Here is a 5,647-nt window from a genome sequence, read left to right on the forward strand (position 1 = left end):
TCTACTGAAGTGAATTACTGTCAGTAGAACTGATTGTTTTGTTATATATTGGTTACACATACACACACACAAATACAATCTTTTTCTACAAACATGAATTAAATTACTGTAAATTAAAAGTTATATAAAATAAAAATGCGTGCTATCTCTTACATTATTTATGTTAATTGTCATCTGGCATAGTTTAGTACAGTTTTAAAATAATAAAGTGTAGTGGCTTAAATAGGAGTCAATAATTTCATTTTAACAACAGTTTTATTAGCCAGCTTGCAAACCAAGTGCAGCTGAGATACAGCTGACCATACGAATAACAATAAAATAAAATTTATTTTCATACGTTCCCCTTGGACCACCACCATGAAATTTGGCGCACACATTAAAAAATAGTGTAAGCCTAACACACTTTTTTTAAACAAAAATATCAGCTTTTTAAATTTACAAAATTTAAAAAACTTTTGGTATGGGAAAATGTAGCATTTTGATGAATTTGGTCTAGTAGCCCATATTTCTGAATAAAATGGTGCAATTTCAGGTCTGTACGTCAAATGGTTATTGAGATATGATCATTTTTAAGTTTTGACAAGTGGCAAATTTTGGAAACTTTAAAAATTGATAACTCAAAAACGAAATGTCAAAAAAAAATCTTTAATATTGGGTTTTATATTATTTTGATAGGTGGAAGAAAATGACAAAAAATTACAAAATTCTAAATCATCACGGTTCAAATTTAATTTTTTACTAGTTGATTTCAAATGGAATAAACCTAATGTTGTTGGTGTAGCAACGAGGGCTAGGACACAGACGACTAGTTTCCCATTTAAGTGAAAACTTGCACTTGACGTGTCAGAGGAGAATGTCTCAGTAGTATGACCACTGCAACCTTAGGTTAAGTATTGATTAAGGACACCAGAGTCATTGGACACACGACACATACTTCATAGTAATGTATAACTTCATAGTAATGTATCTTAAGAATTATCTCGGAAAATAAAAATCAGTATGTGAGAAAAAACAGTATGATCATATACCTATCAGTTAAGAGATATGAAAGTGTTTTGTAGCTGATCAGCCAGAACATTGTGACTACTGACCTACTATTGGTATAAACTCGTCCAGGCGATAGCAGCGTCACCTGGCGAGGAATGTCTGCTAGTCAGACACACACACACGTGGTGCATTTAGTATCAGCGCGCGTGCTGTCCATATGTACAATGGGGGAGTCCTGCGATCCATCTGAGTTTGACTGAGGACAGATTGTGATGGCCTGGAGGCTCAGCACAAACATTTCGGAAACTCTACGACTTGTCGGATGTTCAAGGAGTGCTGTGATGAATGCCTTCGACACCTGGTGAAACCAAGGCGCACCACATCCAGACGTCGTGTGGTTGGGCAGATGTCGGATGTCGTAGGCTGGGCGAACTGGTAAAACAGGACAGGTGGTGAACTGTGGCGGAACTAACATCAGAATTTAATGCTGGGCAGAGTACAAATGTGTCTGAACACGCAGTGCAGCGAACACTCCTAACGATGGGCCTGTGCAGCTGACGTGCCCATGCTTGTGCCAATGTTAACACCACGACATCGGCAACTATGACTGAAATAGGCACGTGACCATCGGCATTGGGCACTGGTGCAGTAGTAGAGCGTTACATGGTCTGACAAATCCCGATACCTTCTTCATCACGCCGGCAACGGCCTTGCCGCAGTGGATACACCGGTTCCCGTGAGATCACCGAAGTTAAGCGCTGTCGGGTGTGGCCGGCACTTGGATGGGTGACCATCCAGCCACCATGTGCTGTTGCCATTTTTCGGGATGCACTCAGCCTCGTGATGCCAAATGAGGAGCTACTCGACCGAATAGTAGCGGCTCCGGTCAAAGAAAACCATCGTAACGACCGGGAGAGCGGTGTGCTGACCACATGCCCCTCCTATCCGCATCCTCAACTGAGGATGACACGGCGGTCGGATGGTCCCGATGGGCCACTTGTGGCCTGAAGACGGAGTGCTTTTTTTTTTTCTTCATCACGCCAATGGGAGGGCGCGATTCCGTTGCCTTCCAGGCCTCCTTGACACCTATACTGTGGGACGGAGACAAACTGCTGGCGGTTCCATTATGCTCTGCAGAACATTCACACAAGCATCCATGGGTCCACTGGACCTCATGCAAGGCACCATGACGGCCAAGGAGTATTGTACACTTTTTTGCAGACCTTGTACGACACTTCCTGACCATCAGTTTGCAATAGCAGAGATATTTTCCAACAAGATAATGCGCCATGTCACTAGGCCAGGAGTGTGGTGGAGTGGTTCGCGGAACACATGGCAAAATTTCAATTGATGTGCTGGTCCCCCAACTCGCCGGACCTGTACCTGATCGAACACAGCTGTGATGTGATTGAACGTGGCGTTAGAGTTCATTTATGGGAATTAGGTGACTTGTGTGTGTAGACGTGGCGCCAACTCCCTCCAGAGACTTACCACGACCTTGTTGCAACGCGTAGCCACTGGTATCTGTGCCAAAGGTAGACATATTGGCTATTAGGGAGGCGGTCATAATGTTCTGGTTGATCAGTTTATAATATGTGAGTAAGGGTATGTAAGAAAATAAAAACTCACACATAACATGTGTACTGGGACAGTATTCTGCATAGGACATCAGAATACAAGGCGGCGACTGGGGCATACTGGCGCAGCTATGACGACAAAATCCTAGGCTTTGAATATTGGCTCCGGCTCTGTGATGTCACAATCCAACTCAGACCTGTCGGGCTATTTATAAAGCTGCAGGGTTCATGCATACAGGTACGTCAGAGGTGTATGGTCACTGCATACTGCTTCTCCTAACTTTTAAGTTCGCGTCTCTCCACTTTATAACTTAAACAATCACTCGGGTGGGAAAGTCCCATCTGCCCCATGCCAGCTCGCTTCCCCCACCTCAAGTTCACTTGTGCCATGCTCCAACAACTCTCCACACAACCTCTGACATTACTGTACTATTGATCTAACGGACAAGATAAAAAAACTTAGCGGCGACTGACTTGTGCTGTCTTTACAGTGGGAACTATCTAAGAAATTCCGGTGAAAAAGGCCCGTTCCAGGTTAGAACCTGTAGGGAAAAGTCATAGAAATACAATTAGCTTGCTATGTGGATTGCTTTGTTACATGTCCGGTGAATGAAAAACGTGTGTGTTGACCTGAAACAATTGCGTCCTGGTGACTTATCATCTGTTGTGTTGATTTCAGACTTTTTAGTAATTCTTCTCATATTATGAGTCCCAAGAACTATCCATGTTGCCATAACACTAGATACGATTCCTCTGATTTGTGGCGTTTGACTTCTATTTTGCCCTCGTTCGAGACTGACGAACTGCAGGATCAAGTGCGTGCCTAACTGCTCATCTGAAATGACAATACAGAGAAGTGGTTGACCATAGTCAGCCGTTATAACACACTGTATTCTATTAACTAGAAGTCCCTTAAGTAAAGACTCAGAGTGTTACGAAGATGATGGTTCAGAATGCCTCAAACTTCTGTGTTCTGCACGATAGGAATTGGGTGTTGCAGATAAGATTCTGTTCCACTAATGTGTATGAGAATCGTTCTCATGTCTATAAAGTAGGTACGTCTTCTGGAGACAGATATCTCCATCAGTTACTTTCACCAGTATGGGATGATTTTGTCTTGTGATACCACGCATCGCTGCTCGCTCTGGCGTTTCCAAGAGACATGTGCAACTCAGTGGATATATATCTCTGGTTATATCTTTTGTGATTGCAAGCCAATGACACTTATCTCTGTTTCTCTCGTATGCAGCAAGGTAAGAGTTTCACCAATAAAAAAGACTACCCTTTCACATCTAGAGCTATTTATAACAGATATGTACGAGACTTTCACGTTTCTTCTGCTAAGCTACAAACGGTAATAGAAAAGTGAGTATATTGATTGTGATTGTATCTCACCTAAAACATACAGCCGGACAATTTTTTTCACTCAACACAAAATTGAAAAATCAATTTGCATTCCCTATTGAAGTTATAGTTTGCCAAACGATGAAACGAAAGGAGGTGTGTGAACTATATCGTTGTTATACCACAGCCAGTATACTTGCAAAGAGTTAAAGAATTTCTTCAGTTCCACATGCGCGATCGCTTCATATTAAATATGGGACGTGAACACGTATTTTGGACTCTGTTGATATCCCCAAGTCAACCATTTTGGATTCTGAAGTCGTCGAAGACGTCATGGATTCTAAACTTAAAACCACGTAGGTTAGTACCTGCAGTGAGACTTCATGGAAATACTGCCACCCTGCTCAGTTGTTTGATGTGCTGGAATGCCAGATGTGAATAATACATTAGAAATTCGTAGCAGAGTCTTCATTCTGAGTGGGTGGTAAGCCTGGACGGTATAGGTGAGTAGTGGATAGAAATATACTGGAAATCTTAGACGTCCTATGCACAACGTAAGGCACTTAAAAATGCAGTATCAGCCCTGACATTAGATCAAATTCAGATTTTAGGAAGGGTGGTTGGAGTTTAACATTTCATCTGCATCGATATCAAATTCTCATTACACCAAATCACGTCTAAAGTGGAAATCAGTGTCAGTTAAAAAAGTTATATGGCCACCCATCAAAATAGTGTGTGGGTGGCTGCATCACAGCTGGCTGATAATGCTACAGTTAGTTGGGAATTTGAATTCGCTTCGTAGTTGAATTTAATGAATCAATTACTATGACTACTGTTGTTACTACATATGCTAGTACAGTACTACACCAACTGAACCACATTTTCCTGTACAAGCACCTATACAAATCATCAGAAATGAGAGGTGTGATGCGAGGTTTTGTATACTCGGCGAGCCAGCATACAACACATTGTGGAGCATATCTTATGAGCTAGTTGATCCCTTTTGCTATTCCACATGCATGTGGAACAGTGGGAGACTGAATATGGGTCTCTGTCAAGTTACTTTAGGTGTTCAATTGTGCTGAACCCTTGTCGCTTGTAACCTGCAATATGGAAAGCTATGGAGGGACTCAATCTATGAAGGACAAATCTTCACTGCTTTTCGATTATGTTGCCATGTATGTGGTACAACGTAAAATTAGCGTTCCTGATTTCTGGTCGGTCTTAAGTACAGGGAGCGCTATGGTCTAGCAATTGGCGCTGGTGACTGTTTTTTGTACTGAAATGTTGTGTATAAGAAGGGAACAGTCCATCATTAGGAGGACGAATGTGCATTTCCTGATTTTCTAGACACGCACATTGAGGGAGAGGGAGAGAGAGCAGTGTTTTTGCCTCTTTTGCTGTTCCACCTGCATATGGAGTGATGGGAGACCGAATTTGTGCCTCTGTGAAGTAACCTCAAGCGTTCAATTGTACTGAATCTGTGTGACTAAGCCTGCCATATGGATTGCTACAACATTACTGCAGCATCCAGTAAGTTCGGAGGTCAAATGTTGCTGTTCTGTGCACGACTACTTCTGTCAAGGGGTTCACCTACGGCTTTTGTACAACGATAGCCACAGCTTTGGAATTTGATTATGTTATGTTCTTCATTCGTTGGATGGTGCAGAAATGTCTGACATCTGCCTGCGTCTCGCACAGCAGCGGAAAGGGGCATAGTGACAGCATCTATCATTCCA

General features: G+C 42.3%; 1 pseudogene; it reads left to right on the forward strand.

The window, feature by feature from the left end:
- The first annotated feature begins 1,687 nt into the window (after positions 1 to 1,687).
- Positions 1,688 to 1,804, forward strand: LOC126163651 (5S ribosomal RNA; annotated as a pseudogene).
- Positions 1,805 to 5,647: the final 3,843 nt, after the last annotated feature.

Source organism: Schistocerca cancellata, chromosome 2 (assembly GCF_023864275.1).
Source record: "Schistocerca cancellata isolate TAMUIC-IGC-003103 chromosome 2, iqSchCanc2.1, whole genome shotgun sequence".
NCBI lineage: Eukaryota > Metazoa > Arthropoda > Insecta > Orthoptera > Acrididae > Schistocerca > Schistocerca cancellata.